Here is a 17313-nt window from a genome sequence, read left to right as displayed (position 1 = left end):
GAGCATCAGACTAAGCATGAGTATGCACAAGAATGAATGAGTCTCTGCTGCCATGGCAATCATTATTCAGAAGCAAAAGTGTCAAACCTGCCTTGGTCCTCTGAATGGGCTGATCCTCAATCTTTCTGAGTGAGTTACTGTTTTTTCGACTCACTGCTTCTTTTCAGTGTCTTAAGCCTTTTTGTTTTTTTTCCTGAGTCTCTGAGTTGCTACCACTGTTCCAACGTTTCCCATTCTGTTTTCATTTTCACTTCTTGTCTTTATGCTATATCAGCTGCATGACAGCGTTTCCGTAAAGCTGAGTCACGGTCACATAACCGTGCCATACAAAACTGGGCCATGGTCTGCAGTCATCTGAACCACTTTGCCATAGATTACATCAAGAGCAAACAAAGTTCTGCCAAAAAAAAGCTATAACTTAAGACCAAGGAGACAGGTATTGCACACATTTCTGAAATAGTGTTAAGGTCACTTATATCAAGGGTAATGATTTCTGTTAACTTTGACTTTTACTTGATCTAATAAAGTCTGGAGAAAATCTATGGACACTTAAGCACAGTACACACACACAAAAAGGAGGAAATGTGTCATCATTAAGGACTTGGAGATGGACAGTTTGTTTACCCAAAAAGTTATAATTTCTTTTTACTTCTTTTTGTTAACCCAGTGGCTTCTGAACACTGAAAAATAAATCTGTCGTATTCCTGACAAGTGGTAGCTGAAGGAACAAAAATATCTTTGACAAATAAACACAGTGTTATTGTACAGAAACATACAGTTGCTTCAAAGCCAAATGAGTAGTTGGACAGTAGAGATGCAGGGATTACCTGGCCGGGCACCCTGAGAAAGAACACAAAACCACACAAAACAGGAAATACTGTTTCTTTTACATAAGAGTGTGGTGGTGTAGAGAGGGGAAAATTGTATTAAATTGTATCTTCTGCTTTATCTCCTTCATTACTGTGTTCAAAACCTGGAGCAGTACTTTTGCTTTTTTTTTTTTTTTTTTTTTTTTTTAAGTGGTCCTCTGCATTAAATATCTTATTTTCCCTTATTTTGTATGCCCTGATTGAAATGGGTGTTATTTCACTGTTCTTGGGAAAAGAGCATACCTTTGTGAGTATGTGCTAAAAAGAATGGGAAAGCATGTAGTTCACAGTTTGCAAATATAATGACCACTATTTTTATCTTCTGCTCTGCTCTTTATGTTGTCATATGGCCAGCATAATTCTTGAATAATAGCAGCAGGAGAAGATAGCTGTAGCTGGTCTCATCTTTTTTCTTGTTGTGATCTTCTCATTTTCGCTTGTGTCAAGCACAGACAGAACCTCCACTGAACAGTTCAAATACACTTCTGGCAGTTTTCTGGACAGAATATACAAAACTTGCAACAGTGGTTTGACAATATTTTTAAAACTAGACCAATCCATTTTGCTGTGTAAATCAGCGCAGGATAAACTGAATACTTGTTGCTTCAGGAAGGAGCACAATATATTTTCATTATATGTGCAACTCCAGGTCACCCAGGTTTTCCCCAGCTGCTCCTGGGTATACCATGTGTATAGGCACTGTAAAAAATACCTTACTGCGCTTACTTGAATGAATATAATACACTCAGTCTGCAGAGAGCAGCTCTCAGTGATTCCTCTTCCCTTCTGTCATTAAAAGTTTCCAGGATGTAAAGCTATTTGGCAAATTCCTGTGTGATTGACACTTAAGTTTGTCCTTAAAATTGCATGGGTTATTGTTTTTTCTTTCTGAGAGAGAACATGAATGTCACATTACAGGGAGATGTTCATAACAAATGCAGGAAAGAGTGCTGCAGATATTGACATTTTTTAGTAAACAGGGAAAGGGCTCATCTGCCAGGAAAAGATAGAATAGAAAATATCGCATGTCAAACTCAGTTCACTGCTCTGTGATTTTAACACTGACACTTCCTGGGAACCTTGGGATCAAAAACATTCATAATCTGATTTCCCAGAATAACTTTTTCTCATACTCAAACATCACCAAATTGTTGGTTATGGACAATTCAGCACTTTTGCATAATGCTAGAGAAGCTGAGCAACAATTAAGCAAACTCCCTCTCTCCTCGTTTTTGACCTTGAGGATTGATGTGAGAGAATCTGGAATGGTGTATCTTTGATAAATTCCTGTTTAGCAGCAAAAGAAAAAAATGATCTCTGATCTAAGACTCTTAGTCTCTGTTTGTTGGAGGAAATTAGCATTATTGCTAATCAGTGCAGTAGCAAATTTTAGTCTGAGGACATCATAAAATCTGAATGGTAATACAGGAAAAAAAAAAAAAAAATTAAAGAATGCAAGTTGATTGAAATACCCAAACAATGAAACCTGAGCACTCTTCACTGCCAAGAATGCTGCACTGTGTTAGCTTGAAAAAAGTTGTGATAATCTTCTTTAGGGTAATAACTGCATTACAGATGAGCAAGATAGTAACACTGATCTATCTAGGTATGAGCTGTGCAGGAATAAAGAAATCACTTATAAGTAGGCTAAATGAACTCTGAACACATGTAAAGAGTAGACACTGCAACCTCTACCTTGACTTGACATTATCATTAGATAATAATGTCATCCTAAGGTCGTAATACTTCTTGGCTCAACAAAACCATTTATTTTTTTTTCAAGTGTAACGCCAAGTATATACAAGTATATAATTGTTGCTTTGCCAAAAGGCAGCAAGGATAAAAGTGCTGTTCCCTCGGCAATGACTTGAGGCATGAAACACAGGTTACTGTAGCAAGCATTGGGTTCACCATTGTCTACCATCCTGCCCTCAAGTAAGTGAGTCACTATGGCATGTAATTGTTAACTTAGACTGATATCAGGTTGTAGAAAAGAGTATTTTGTATGACAGTGGGAAGTTTCAGTACTTGGAAATCCAAGAAGAAAATACATTTTCTCATTCTAGAGTTTTAATTTGGAAAATAAAAGCAATTCTGTAAGAACAAAACTGAAGCTCAGCTTTGCAAAGTAATGACCATTCTTGAAGCACAGATAATGTTTATCTTTAAAGTATGTCTACATGCATCCAACCACTGAGCAGTGAATTTTCTTTTCTGCTTTCACCAGTCCTATTTTTAGGTTCTTTTTTGAGGTAGTATGTGCATTCAATCTGTATGCTATTCCTCTCCCAACAAGCCTAAATTAAAGAATAATCTCTGTTGCTAATCAATTCATTTTTGCTCCCAAAGCGGAATAAATCAAGATCCATTAATTTACAAGACTTAAATTTCACATCTATCCTTTTTCACTCTTCATTTTCACCTTTTTCATTTGGAATCCTATTTAGTTATTTGGTTTAGGATTTTTTCTCTGTGACAATGGGATGTAAAATCGGTTTTATCCTGAGCTACTGTTCAGAAATAATCTTTCAGCAAGACTGTCACAGGATGAAGGTTTGTAGAGTGTATCTTATTTCAGAAGATTAGTAACGGGGGATCATAAAGGAGCCCTTAGAACGTAGTTTTCACTGGTAGAGCATATCCACAAAAGCAAGTTCTTTACAGTCTTACTTCAGCAACTGATTAGTGATTGATTTATTTAGAAAAAGTTGTCACAGCTTCTTTTTGGGCATTGCAGTCGGTTGCCAACTGTTTTCCTCAGCTGTTTTCTTAGGAACTACATTAATAAATCTGATCTTACTTTATCTCAGTCAGTGGAATTAACAGGAGTTGTTTATTCTAGGCTCACAGGTGGCAAACACCACAGGAAAATTGTTTCATGTCATTTTTTAGCTGAGAAGAAAGCTTCAGAACTTCTATTTGGTCATTGGTCAAACTAAGCCTCAGGTTATTTGGACATTTGGTTCACAGATTTTCTCCACAATATTTATTCAAGGAATCTGTAATCTGTTTACAAGCCCAGCTGGAAGAGGATGAGCCTTGGAGTGAGCTCTGGCATGTATATATTTTCTCTCTTTGGTGGTGTATGGGCTTGTGAAATGCATGCCAAGTAGTTCTACTCTCTATCCTAGTATCTACTGCTTCAAAGATCTAGTGGCTGGAGTGAGTACATGTGGAAAAAAAACAGTGGATCACTTTTAAGTACATACCTTATGATTTCACCTAGATGCTGAAAATCACAGAAAAAAGCTATAGCACAGAAGTGCTATAAGAAAACAGGGTTTAAAATAAACTTTCATGGTAGAGCAAAAAGTAGACCATTTTGCGAAGAAGTGCATGCCAGTGTAGATGCTAGTGACAGCTCAAGAATCAATAGACCAAGTAGGCACAAAGTCTGTATCTTTCTCATCATCTCATCAGTAGCCTCAAAAGAAGTCATAGTTGAACAAAGATTACAGAACTGGAAAGTTTCTACGAATTCTCACTGCATCTGGTAAGCACTAGCACAGATTTAAGGGATGTTCTGAAGAAGGGAGTAATTCCAAGCCTTAACAATATTCCAGGTAATTCCATACCTAAAAACATGAGCTACTATGTGGTGTGCTTAGAAGCCAACTCTTTCAGTGGAGGCATTTATCTACTTTTATGGACATGATTAAGTGGTAGTGTTTGACTTGATTATATTATGGGTCTTTTCCAGCATAAGTAATTCTGTGAATCGCTTGTGAAAGTATTATTCACTACTGTAGTGAAACATCTAAGAAGAGTGTTCACCAAAAATCCATGCACGTGCATTTATTCTTCCAAGAAGCAGAATCCCTTTGTAATAAGCTAAGGCTCACAAAACACTTTTCATGTAAAACCAGAATTGTCTCCAATAAATAGTTTTTTGATTATGCTGCTTTAATTGCTTATATGACAACAAGGTATAAATTAAACTATCAGTGCTGTTGAAATTAGAATCCATTAGTCACTTCTGACTCTGATGGAACATATCCTTCGAAGTGTTAGGACATGAATTCAAAGAAAAGAGTTCTGCAGCAGGATGGACCTCTAGTTTTAGATTGTTCCAGTCTTGAGACCAAAAATGCTCTGGAGAAACAACAGAAGGGATTTGTTTCTTCTGTTGTTTCCCATCCAACAAAATGTTCAAAAAACTGCATAAGAAACCAATAGTAGAATCAGTGGTGAAATTTATGGATTAGATATTTATTTAATCATTCCATTTTTGTGTATGTCTGTACATAACCTTGGAGAAGAATTTACCTGCCTTATTTTTCCCCTTGTATAAAGGGAGCCATTTCAGATCTTTTCCTAAAGCAATTTTCAGTAAATATATTCACATTTCAGACTTAAAGAGGGTAGATTTAGGTTGGATATTAAAAATAAATAAATAAATAAAAAATAGTGAGGGTAATAAGGTACTGGAACAGGTTGCGCAGAGATTGTGTTGGAAGCCCCATTTCTGGAGACACTGAAGGCCAGGCTATATGAGGCTCTGAGTACCCTGATCCTGCTGCGGATGTCCCTGTTTATTGCAGAGGAGTTGGACTATAAGACATTTAGAAAGATCCCTTCCAACTCTGAGGATTCTAAGAGTCTATGGTTTTATATCTACGCATGCAGAAGATTACATACTGCTTCTTTCTTCCCTAGACATCGGACACTTTTCAGGTTAAAGTTAGTACTTCTATGGGCAAAAACATCCATACACAACATAGTACGTTTTGGTGGAGTTCAGTACCCTCGTTGGACTAGATCCCTGGTGTATCTGAACTGCCTTTTGAAAGAAACAGGCTCATCAGTTTTGGAAGCACAGGGTGAAAATAATTACCTGCTTAATGACAAAGTGAATACTCTTAGTTAAATGCTACACCCAAAGAACTGTCCTTAGAGGGAAATTGGGTAGTTCTTTCATCTAGAATTAAAATTCCCACCGGTGAGAATAAAAACTCCTACCTTTACAATCAACTGAATTATCACTGAGAAAATTAATGAGGAAAGTCTTACACCTGACTCATTAACTTATTTTGTAGAATAATACAAAGCTTTTATCTATAACTTCATTGCTACTCACAAAATACGCTTGTGTCTTGGGAAAATATTCGGAACATAACCAGCTCCGATAGCCCCACCACAGAATATGGCCAGTCCTAGAAGCCATAGGTGGGTCTCGGGAAAAGCCTGGGGAAGAAAGAGCAGAACAACACAGAATGAAGAACGGGGGTGTAGGTGGATTTTTTTCTGAAGGAACAGCAGCCCCATGGATAGGCCACAAAGGAGGAAGTAGGGGCAGGGAGGAAATGTTGCAAGCTGATCACAATCTACTGCTCACCATCTCCTTTGTGATGCTGGATGGTGTGTGGGGAGGGAGAGGAGTCATAAATGGAATTGAGCTTGGGGAAAGAAAGTTGGGGGGGAATGTGTTTCAATCTCGTATTTGTTCCTCAACATCCAAACCCACTTTAATTGGAAGTGAATTAAACTCCTTTTCCCCAAGTTGAGTCTCTTTTGTCCATGACCATAATTAAATGATGTTACTTCCCCTATCTTGACCAATATACTTTGTCTTCTGACTTTCTCCCCTGGCCTTGTTTGAGGAAAGGGAGTGAATGGGAGGCTAGGTGAGCACCTGACTGCTGCCAAGGCCAACCCTTCACAAGAGTGGTAGCAGACATTTCTGCAAACTTCTTTATAGGAAGATGAAGCTCATCTTTCTAAGAGCGTAGATAGTGTGAACAAAATTATTTCTCCCTATGTGAAACAGTGTAAAGTTTTCTGTGATCTCTTACAACCTAGATTAATTCTTACTTAAATTGAAGCACCTAATTGAGGCATCTAAGTTAGAAGCTTAGTCATCCTGGTACGTGAAAAGGAAGAGGTGTGCCTTGAACCAGCACCTTCAAATCTTAATAGGACAAAATTTCACTTTGGAGGTGTTGAGCTATCACCATTAGTTATCAAAGAGGCCAAGGAACAGTGTACTCTTAAAAAGGTTGTTCAATTAAATGCCTAAAGTTAAGTTGTATAGATCAGAGCATCTGTGGCTGAGGGCTTACAGCATTTGGTCTTTACGAAAGAAAAAGATGGTAATAACTTGTTATAATTTTCTTGCGAAGTATTGCTATTTCTAGCCATGAGGTTTATTCAAGCCCTTAATGCACAACTGAAATGTCTCTTTCTGCTCACTATATGACAGTTTTAATGCAAGATGCTTTTTGACTCTAACATAGATACATATTTTATTGTTGCAGCTTTCTTTTACGTGCATGCTGTGTTCTCCCAGAGAATATTTCTTGCAGAGAAAGAACCAAAATATTTAATAAAAATGAACAGACGTTGAGAGGATTAAGCAGTTTAAAAATCTAAATTACCTAGTTTGAGCAATGTGCAAACATTGAATTACACTTTAAATCACATTGAACTCAAATATCTGATCACATATCTTTACCAGACTTGTATAAGACCTCTCTTAACAGAGAAAAATATCCTTCACTTTACAGTCACACCTTATTCACATCAATGCTTTTGGCACTATGCAGATCTGTGACCAACTATTGTCAAGGACGAAGTACAGGAAGAGTAAAATTTCATAAAAAAATCTCTTTAAGCACTTTGAGAACTCGCTGAGAATAGCAAGCTCTGCCATCAAACCTGACTGATGTGATAGTTTCACAGGGTCACATATCCCGTTCCACTAGTTCATTTTTTTAGTCTATGTCCTGCAGGGCTGCTCCAAAAATAATGCCTCCAATTTTATGATTACGGCCCACAATATCAGATGTTGGTGCTATGCAAATAGAAGTTGAAACTTCCCACCAATATTCTGTTATATTTTGTTGCTGTGTGACAGATGGCAGCAGAGGGGCAGTCTGACAAATGGCATCTGACATGGAAGAGCGTACAAAGCAAAGGTGTGTAATTGAATTTCTCCATTCAAAAAAAATCGTGCCCATTGACATTCACTGACGTTTGATGAACTTTTATGGAGACCAAATAGTGGATATGAGTACTATGGTGCATTTCAGCAATGGTGACTGCAGCACTGAATCACTTCTACTGCTGCAGGTTTTGACAAGCGTGGCATACACTCTTGTTTATCCCTGGTGAAAATGCATAGCTAATGTGATAACTATGATGAAAAAATATTGTTTCATTGCTGAGAATTTGCTCTATCAAGCAGAGTTACTGCAGAGTATGCACTGTACCTGTCATAGTTTCCATGGAAATAAATAGGAGGCATTACTTTTGGAACAACCTATGCAGTCCAAGACAATTCCTCTTCACTCAGTGTGAGCCAGGCAAGCCGAAAGGTTGGACATCCATTCTTTAAATCATCCCTCTTAAATTTAAAAATCTGTAAAAAATACTAATTTCTTATGCTTCTATGCCATGTCTAGTAATTATTCCACAGCACTAATACAAAACTCAAAACTGATGGCAGATAAATGATGAATTTGTTATTATAATGATGTTAGTTAAACTACAAGATCAATTGTTTGTGAGTTAATTACCATCTCAACAGTATTCCTTCTCTCCTCCAAAATTGGTTGTTGTTGAGATAATGCTCTATTTGAGTCTTCAGCTAAAGAACACAATCAATTCCTCTTACATACAACTCTCCCTTTGGATTATTCCAGTGATTTTGTAATAAGGGGAAGCTTTGATCAAGCTTAGTCATCATGCATGTTAGTCACTACATAAATACAGTAATGGACTTGACTTAGAAGAGGAATTTGGGCAGCTGAAAGCATGGCAACAGTTCCCCAGTTAATTTATCACCACAGAGTCAAATGTTGGGACTGGGTTCTTTTCCTGTCCCTCCTCCCAAGCAGTGTTCTTCATCACTGTTTTTGGCTTCCTGTCCATCTATCTCCTGTTGTGAACTTCATTTCTCTAGTCCTTGTTGAATTTCTCAAACGATGCTTTTACTCTATTCCTGTACATTCATGCACTTTCTCTGTCTTTGTCTGTTCTAAATGTAATTCTCAAGGATGTTGCCTCTAGATGCTGCATTTTCTTTAGCAGCAATGCTCATTTTGAATTATCTTCTTGCTATTTCAGAATGACGTGCTGATTTATCCCTTTAAATCTTCACATTTAATCAATTTCTGGATCTAACCCAAACATTGAAATGAAAGATTTGCACTGGGTATGCATAAGCTGGACATGTACAAGTACTGCAGAATTTTTCCCAATCTGTCTTTCTCCAGGAAAAAGAAATAAGGCTGGATTGTCTGCTGGTAACTTTGTCAATAACTTTGAAATAACACCACTTTCATATGCAAGAAAGGCAAAATCAAGCATGGTATCCAGTACTATACTTCAAGTTCAGACTTACCCAAAGCCATCTTTTTGCTTACATATCAAGTGAAGAAAATAATGTACTAAATAGAATCTGTAGTTATTGATGAAAATAAATTTCTCAACGTGAGAAATATGAACTAAGACCTTTCTTGTCATACAGCCCTACCAGAAGGACTCACATATTGAGGTCATAACTATCTGTTGATTGTGGGATTTATTTATATCTTGGCAATCAGGAAAAAAAAAAACAGTCTTCATGAGCAGTCACTCTAATATACTTAATGTGAAGAAACAGGTGGTAGCTATTATTGCATTTTGTTTTGCACTCATTTTGAACTGTGGCCCTTTGAAAATACTCACTGTTCTGCTACCTGTGTTGAGTTATAACTGATATACAGGGGTGAATGGATCTGTGCTTATTAAAAAAGACACAATCACCTATTTGAAACATGCACCATGTATATTTGGCTTGTAAAATTTCAGTTGTCTGTTCTGAATAGCATAATTTTTTAATACCATTAAATAATATAAAATCTCGTGACTATTTTTGTTACTGATCTTTACAGAACTAAGGTTTTTATCACCCTCTTTGAGTTACTTTTTTTGACATCTTTATTGAATTGAGTTCCCCTCACTCTCTGATTCCATCTTTCATTAGATGATATCTTTCACAAAGGCCTTGGCTACGTATTAAAGATGAAGCCACAACTTTAAAAGAGGCACTTAATTCAGTTCATATCCCATATTCAGATTAAGTAATTTGCAATATGGATGATACTAAAATGGGTCAAATCAGCTCTGTGAATCTGACAAACCAATATGTAGCAGAGGGATGGTTGTGCCTCCAAAATTAGGTGCTAATCAGTTTTTTAGCAAATGTGCAAATGACTGTGGAATCCTGAGACCATTAAGCTATTCTGATAGGTAAACAGCAGAGCAAGCTGCTTTAATGGGAGTGGAAGATTGATTATTTAATCTAAGATATAAATATATGAATACATGGTATAAGGCACAAGCATGCAACCTAAAAAGAATCAGGGAAGTGGTAAAAGGGTATTCTGGTTGAGGAGGACCAGTCCAGAAAGCTTCCTCACCATACATTGCAGTTGCTTGCGTAACTTCTCATGATGTTATTTTGGTTGACTTGGAATCATGATGCTGCTGAAACCTCAGCAGTCATCACCAGCTGATGAAGAAGTGTAAACCATCAAAAGCTTTCAACATGTGATGCAGAGACTTTTCTATCATCTTGTTCCACATGTACAGGGAGATATAATAATGCAATGTGATCCGACACATCTTATGAATGCTGCAGATTGTTTGGAAAATATTTTTTTCTTTTCCATAGTTTTTTCTACGTAGCTGCCTTGCACAGACAACACTCTTCCCACTCTACAGTCTACTTTTCAATGAGGCTAATCAGCCACACAAAATCTTGCACCTAGTTGAAATCCCTTTTCTTCACCTTATGCTTGTCTTATGCTGTTTAGACTTTAAAAAATGGGAGGTTTTAGTACTTCTAAAAGAAGAAGCAAAACTGGGGGAAAAAATGCAAATTGCAGCAGGAACAAGTTCTGTCAGCACTGAAGTTTCAATGTGATAAAATGAAATTCTATCATCAGGCAAACACACAGAACTGATATAAAAAGCAGTTTAAAGCCCATGTATCACCACTGTCATTCCTCAAGTATTTTCAGTATGAAAAGAGGTGTAAGAGTAAATTTTAACTTCTTGTTGCTATTGTTGTTTTTGTAGCCAACTTATGTTCTAAGAATAGCCTAATAAGGGACTAACAATTCACTTGGGGGCTTAAGTAGCAAAATTTCTCTGCAGTTGCTTTCACATCTTTAGATAAGAGTTAAGAATATTAGTTGTCTAATAAGGAATAAAATGGTTATTGCTAAACTTGTTTTACTCTCTTGTGTCACAAAGTAAGAGGAAAATGTTTAGTATTTTATTCAGAGAAAATGCTCAACCATTTTACAGCACATTCCTCTCTCAGGAAAACATATGGTTTTCAACTTCTCATTGTACAGAGCTAGGTACAATCCTGTTGTACCCCCCCTGCTGGATGAGACCAAAGGTTTGCCTACATCATTATGTTTCCTTTGACAGTGATGAGGACCAAGTGTTCAGGGAGAAGTTTAAGATTCAGACCTTTCTCCAATGCAATGTGTTGATCCATTATAGAAAATAGAAATATGAAGATATCCTGAACCAGAGAACACTGCTGGATCACTGTGTTTAAAAGCATCAGTGATTTCAAATAATAATCTTCTGGCCTCGCTTTTGAACCCTTTATATGTTTTCCTTCTAAATAATGAGGCACTGAGTGCCACAGTTCAAATAGTATGAAGATATGTGTTCTTTTACCAGAAAAAACGTATTGTAAAAATGACAATAAGGTCACCTTGTGCTTCTAGCTTCTTATATTATAAGTAATAGTGTGTTATGAATCCCTGATTCTATAGACCTGCATCACACACCTTCTCAGTTTATTTTCGGGAAGCGGTGTCTTGAAGTTTAGATTAACATCATATAAAAGTTTCTTTTCATATAAAATGTCTCCTTAAATCATAGGTGGTCCACATTTATGCTTCCTTTCTAGCTTTACTACATCTAGCCTACTCGACAAAAAGAGAACCTTTCAGTTATCACCTCTGTATACCCGTTTATCAGTGACACAGCATGGAAATTGATGATATTATTATTAACTCTACTTTGTTTTGAAATCCATGATCAATTACTTTTGCGGTGGAATAGAAGCTGCCAGAAAGTAAACCTACTCAGATTTTAGATTTACTTTCGTTTTTTGCGTAGTTAAATAAAACAGTGTTAACAAACAGCTATCAGCAAATGCCATTTCAAGTACTAATATGTGTGTGTGTGCATATATATATATTTATATACACAAGCTTCTGCTTGAAGCTAATTCAGTACCTCCAAAATTGTTATGGGACAGAAGTTTGAAGATCTTCATAGTCAAGTTGTTGAAAGCAAAGTAAATGATACAAGATGTTTGCTGTGAATATCCAGTAGAAATTCAAATAAATTTACCTCAACTTCATTTAGTTGAGGTAAATGTTGCTTTGGTAGACACTCAGCGCAGATACACTAATAAATGTCTTTTGTTTCCTATTTTTTGTCAAAGAAGCATTTTGCTAAAACAGCCCTTTTAGGCCTGTGCCTAAGAAGAATTTGATAAGATTTGGAATGAATGTTTTAAATTCAGTTTTAAGAACCACCGTGAAATAACAATATCTGCTGATAGGTGGGATAAATTATTGAGGTTGGTTAATATAACGAGTCAACTGTTTCAAGTTCTTGGAAAGAATAAAAGAAGAAACCTTTAGATATCTCACACCTGCTAATATAAAATTGATATTGAGACTTTTTCTTGGCACTGGTGCATCATTTTTCGCTCCTGCAAGCGTGAGAATTTAGACTTCTCCTTAAGAATAGAGAGAAGATATTATTACTAACAGTACTGTGTTGGTGTTATGCTCTCTCTGTTCTTCTAAAATGAAATTATGACACTTCATTAGAAGTAGTGAAAAAGCAAGAGTTGCACGTGAATTTGCTCTTGTTTTGGCACATCAGCTACAACAAATGAACAGTTATATGGAAGGCTTTACTGTAACAGCCACTTAGAAAATGGAAAGATTTTGCATCAAAATGTGAGGTACAGACAGAATGGAGTTTGCAGAATGTTCTTTTGCAAAAGACAGGGTGCTGATACAATACAATACATATTCTAGCAAAGGAAGGTTTTCTTGCTGTCTCCCATCAATTTCTTCTGATAGCAGTTTTGCAAGAATCTATTCAGAAAGTGGATATTGTGTGTTTACTGATCACTCACATAGGAGCAACTGTAGGATGTATTAGACTTGCTGCTCAGGAGCAATTGTTGTGGTTTTGTATCACTACCTTTTTTTTTTTCCTTCCCTAGGTGTCTAAACAATGACAAAAAAGGTAAGAATGATACTTTTCTCAAAAGTCCAGTAACAAAGACTACCCAAATAAATAGCCTAAATATCACTGGTATCTGCTGTAAAGCAGAGAGGTTTGATCATTTTTTATAAGAGCCTTATTCTTTTGTTTCTTCCATGTCTCTACAATTCCTTTTCCCTTTGTTCAGGTGAACACAATGAAGGAAAATGCAGTTTGCCTGAGAATATGTAAGTGGAGAGATGAAAACCTTACCAGAAGCTGAGCAATGTTCTAAAAAGATATTTTAAAAATAGTTTTGCCCTGGCATAGGTCTTGTTTCTTTTGAAAGAATATAACATGCGGTATAACAATTAATAAAATACTGGTCTCCTGTTGAATCTTTTTGTGCCTGAGACTAGCACTTCCAATGTAACCTAAAGAACTGTGGATATGTGAGACTCACATGAAAGCATTGAAGGGAAATATAACAGTTGCTCTCCAGTAAGTTGGACAGCCTTAAGGATCAGACAGTTGAGTCGAGAAGCTTGAGAAGGAGGAATAGCCATAAAGCTCTGGCAGAGCAGATCATGGAAATACTGTGATATAATGTCTGAGAAGAAAGTCTTATGCTAAAGATTTTCATAAAAGAAATCTAACTTTGGAAAAAAAAAAAAAAGTAAAATGAAGATTAAAAGGATTCTGATGTGCTTTTTCATAAGACATGAGATCTTAGATGCAGACTCATATATTAATAAATAAATAAATAGAGAAAAAGTGAAAGAAAGAAGGAAAGAAAGATGGTATCTGAAAAAAAAAACAGATTTTTTTTTAAAGTCATTTAAATTTTGTATACTTATATATTTTGATTTCATACAAAGAAAAAAAATTGCAAGTTATCTTTCACTATGTACTATATACACATCTCTTTCTACAATATAGAGCAATTGAACAAATAAAGACACTTCATATACCCAGTCTACTTATATATGGTAGCTCAGGCCAGATGGAGCATGTTTGCATTTGCAGAAACATTTATAAAATGCTTCAATTTAGCAATTTTCAGGCAAAAAAAAATTAAAGTGTGTTTTACAGAAGGCTCAAACACCATGTATTACTTTGTCAAAACTTCCTTGTTTAGCAGTACCTCATATAGCTGGGTTACTAGTATAAAAAAGTCAAAGAAAGGAAATCTGGAAAAGCTGTCAAAATTCACAAAAAATGCCTTGAGCTGAATTCTTTGTTTATCTGAAATACTATAGCATAAAAAATAAGAACTGCCAAAGAACTGCCAGGTGTCAGCACAAATAAGTGTTATCAATAAAATTTTCCTACTGAAAACACAGGATATGTTTTCAAAAAGCATCACCTTAGACATTAATAAGTGTAAGACATTCCTTTCTGAAAATGCTACTTGTTGTCGCTCATTATGTTGTTATAAACTCACTGATGTTTATATCATTTCATTGTAGTTCTTGTTAGAAAGTTCAACAGCTTACTATTGCTTAGGTCTAGCTTGGTGTTGGTGACAATTTTATTAGCCCCTTGAAAGTTCATTTAACAGCAGATAGCTTAGTATCTTTGGTTCTAAACTAAAGGTTTATGTCTCTGCAGTCAGGAGAGAATTGAAATTATGTGCACAGGTATTCATTTAATTTATTTCAGACTATTTGTTTAACAACATGATCATAAAAGACAAGCTCTTAATAACTGAGTCAAAACCTTAGAGTTAGGTAGGGATGGAATAAAGACTGAGAGGGTGCCAAGGCAAATGTAAAAATCAAGTGAACTGATAAGTTTCTGTAAGCATCAAATTCCTTATAACTAAATGTATACCACAGAAATACCTACTACTCTTTTTCTAAACTTTGTAATTACCACATTTGTGCATTTAAATGTATGCATTATTCAAAAAAAAAGAAAGAAAGGAAGAAAGGAAGAAAGGAAGAAAGGAAGAAAGGAAGAAAGGAAGAAAGGAAGAAAGGAAGAAAGAAAGAAAGAGAAAAGGAGTTCATATAAGTTATATGGCTATATCCATCCAGAAGACTGTATTCAATCTCATAATCCTCAAAGGCAGTATTCCCACAGACATACAGAATCAAGCTACATGACATATGTAGAATAATCTGATGATCACCTCAGATATTTTTCGTCAAATGACTCTGCTGTGCATTTGCAGCACACTCGAGAAAAATAAGTTCTATTTTCTAAAAATAATTTCTCATCTGCAGTACATAAATTTGATTAGAAAAGCAGATATTTTTACAATTTCACAAGCAGTGTACAATATAGAAGGGTTGTTTTATTTTTGCCTTTCTGGGGAGGCTGGGTTTTTATTTTTGCATAATTCATGTTATCATATCAAAATTGTGTGTGTTATGCTTTTTTAAGGATCGCATACATCTTATCTCATTTATGAACAAACATTTTTGCTGTATGTTACACTCAGGGAAGTCTGGGAAGTTTACACATTAGGTGCTTTTGAGAGAAAATACCTCATTTCAGGCTTATCAAAATGTATCAAATAAGATGATTTCTTATCAATTGGGAATGTTACAATTTCACTTCTACAGCACTGTTCTTCTGTTAAGTCTGTCTGCTGCCTGCACTATACATCCTGATCACAATTTTCATTTTATATTTGCAAGGCATTACTATCACCATCAAGCACTAGAGCAGAACCATGGAAAGAAAATTGGAAGGAAATGAAAAGACATATCTTAAAAATGGTATTTGCCATCAGTCTGACAAAATATATAAGTAAGAAAGAAAATCTAAGTACTAACCTTCTTTAACTTTGTATTGTCATGTTGTTACTTGGCATAAAAATTATAGTGATTTTTACATCTCTCAATTTCCTCACCAGGAGTCCTCCAAAAATACTCAGTTTCACCTCTAGTTTGGTGTTAGCTACAGCCTTTCTGCTTTTTGCCACTAACTGAAGCAGGAAAAGAGACCTGGATGTATGGCAGTGCAATGCCTTAAAGATTAAATCTTCTGAATCTTGATCATTCTTTCAATGAGGAATTCAACAGAGTGCCTGGTTGTTTTTTTTGTTTCTGTTTTTGTTGTTTTTTTCTGCGTATCTCCCTAATGGAAAGTAATGGTTTGAGGAGAAATGGTCAATTCAGGAAAAGTGAGGTGAAAGAGAATAAAGCCTAAAATCTGTAATCTTGAGGGAATGCTCTTCGGCTTTCTTTTGATTGTAATTCTTTTAATTGCTTTGCTTGCAACTAACCATGTACGTAAGTATATATACATACATGTATATATATATATAGGTATATATAGTATTTGTAAGACTTATACAAGGGAGACTTGTAGAAGCTGCACTCTGTTCTCTGCTGAATTATGTTTTCTACTGCTTATTCCACTGTCTCCTGTTTTCAGTGTATTACAGATTTCTGTTTTCAATGAATAACACCAACAAATAGGTTATTAAAAGAGAGTTTGAGAACAATAGGGTTGTTCATCATACCCAACTACACAAAAGTTAATTTGGAAAGGACACAAATAGTAGTAGATAGAAAATAATGCATTGTACTTGATTTCTTCTGCAGTTAGTCAACAACAGGGATAACTAAATTGTCACCATGTAACTGCAGATTTAGCCACTTATTGAGATGAATGTTCACATTTCTCAGCTCATTTTTCAAGAAGAAAATAGCATCATCATGTGTACTTAGCTCATATTTTTAAGATTATCTGTGTCATCAAAAGGAGTTGGAACATTCTTTGCTTCAATGAAAGCAGTTTCTAGAACACATTTAACATGATAATATTTTTCACTGAAATTTAAGGGGATAGAAATGTGCCACCACTTAAGTTTAAAAGTGATGATTTTTATAAGCATAATTTAATTGTTTTTGACTGCAAAACTGAAATTCAAGACCCTCTCTCAACAGATATTTTTAGTGAATAATTTCAGAGGAAACAATGAAAATTACATTTGAAGGCAAGCATTTCTTTAATATGCAAAATAGTTGATGTTGAGTTCACTATTTTAAACAAAAAATAGTTTTTAATATTGCCATTACTTCCTGTCATAGGTATTTGTCCAAAACAGTGGTAAGATTCTGGGTTCAGATACATACGTATTGGATATGTTGTTTTAACTAATTGTTGATCCTTAGATGAATATTTATTAGCAGTACCTAAACACGGTCACAACTAATAGGCTGTATATTATCTCATTATTATTTTCTAATTT

The sequence above is a fragment of the Centrocercus urophasianus genome, unplaced genomic scaffold (assembly GCF_019232065.1).
Source record: "Centrocercus urophasianus isolate 14NV4802_14NV808 unplaced genomic scaffold, USGS_Curo_1.0 seq_11, whole genome shotgun sequence".
Taxonomy (NCBI): Eukaryota; Metazoa; Chordata; class Aves; order Galliformes; family Phasianidae; genus Centrocercus; species Centrocercus urophasianus.
This window is presented reverse-complemented; position numbering follows the sequence as displayed.